This window comes from Lutra lutra, chromosome 13 (assembly GCF_902655055.1).
Source record: "Lutra lutra chromosome 13, mLutLut1.2, whole genome shotgun sequence".
Taxonomy (NCBI): domain Eukaryota; kingdom Metazoa; phylum Chordata; class Mammalia; order Carnivora; family Mustelidae; genus Lutra; species Lutra lutra.
Genome location: NC_062290.1, coordinates 13,727,133 through 13,728,714, shown reverse-complemented (window position 1 = coordinate 13,728,714; position 1,582 = coordinate 13,727,133). Strand labels below are relative to the sequence as shown.

Below are 1,582 nucleotides of genomic sequence, written 5' to 3'. Positions count from 1 at the left end.
ATTTATGTTGCTTTATTTCAAGACATGCTTTTGACAACAGTATACTGTCAAGTGCTTTTAATTTAAAGTTATAATTATTTTCAAATTGGTAACATTTATATACAATAAACTAAGCAAATCCTGTATTGAATTTTGTATTTCTTTCTTTGTTAAAGATTTTATTTATTTATTTGAGAGAGAGAGAGAGAGCATGAGCAAGAGGAGGGCAGAGGGAGAGGGACAAGCAGGCTTTACAAAGTACAGGGAGCCCAATGCAAGGGCTTTGTCCCTGAACCCTGAGATCATGACCTAAGCCAAAGTCAGATGCTTCACTGACTGAGCCACCCAGGAGCCCCTGAATTTTACATCTCCATACCCTAGTATGACCACCACCTAGATCAAGATCAGGTGGCTCCTGCATTCCAGAAGGTTCTCTCATGACCCTTCCTTGTCAATATCACACCCCCAAAAGTAACCACTATCCTGATACCTACCACAAATTAGTTTTGACTACTTTTGAACTTAGGTATAAACAGAATCATAAAATAAGTAATTTCATTGTATTTGGATTCTTTTGCTCATCATTATCTGTGAGGTTCATCAATGGACAATGTATACCTTTCAAAATGTTAATTGAAACTTAATGCTAATGTTGAGATCAAAGACTTTTTTATTTTTTATTTTTTTTTAATTTTTTTTTTTGAGATCAAAGACTTTTTTAAATTCCTATGTAACACTTCACAGATTTGCATGTCATCCTTGCACAGGGGTCATGCTAATCTTCTCTGTATTGCTCCAATTTTACTATATATGCTGCTGAAGTGAGCACAAGTTCAAAGACATTTGATTTGCTCTAAACCAATGAAAAAACATGGGGTCCCTGGTTGGCTTAGTTGGTAGAATATGTGACTCTTGATCTCAGGGTTGTAAGTTCAAGCCCCATGTCAGGTTTAGAGATTACTTAAAACTTAAAAAAAAAAAAAATTTACAAAAATGAAAAATATAATTTTAAGTAGTATTTAATAATATAAATTTAAATATTTAACAATAAAATATAATTTATATACTTCAAATTAATATTTCTAGAGGTTACAGAAACTTCTAAGCCAAATTTTGATAAAATATTTTATCACTTAGTCAACTTCTGAACACTTAGGTACTATTTATATTTTTATATCAAATATATATTTTTAGATCTTCCTTTTTTTTGTTTAAAGAGTGAGAATATACATGCACAAGTTGGGGGGAGGGGTCAAGGGAGAGGGATAGAGAATCTTAAGCAGACTCCCTACTGAGCAGGGAGGCTGACATAGGGCTCAGTCTCACAACCCTGAGATCACAACCTGAGTGAAAACCAAGAGATGCTTAGCCAATGAGCCACCCAGGTGCCCCTTAAGCCTTCCATATCAGTAAAAGTACCAACTATACATTTTATGATAATGCACATTTTTCCTTTGAAAGGAACTATTTTTAAGACCATAAAAATTTTTCATTTTTTAAGATTATACAGAAATAAAAGGTGCAACTTCATGTGTAATTTTATGTAGTAGTATCTTTTAAAAGCCTGGTACTTTAATTCCTTAAAAGGTCTTCCGTAAGAGAT

The 1,582-nt window shown here is 33.2% G+C and overlaps 1 non-coding gene across 1 annotated transcript; it reads right to left on the bottom strand.

Annotated features, from left to right (window-relative positions):
• Positions 1-701: 701 nt before the first annotated feature.
• LOC125084132 (U6 spliceosomal RNA) lies at positions 702-808 on the bottom strand. Its single transcript, XR_007122493.1, has one exon. It is a non-coding gene; the product is annotated as a U6 spliceosomal RNA (small nuclear RNA).
• Between the last annotated feature and the right edge of the window lie 774 nt (positions 809-1,582).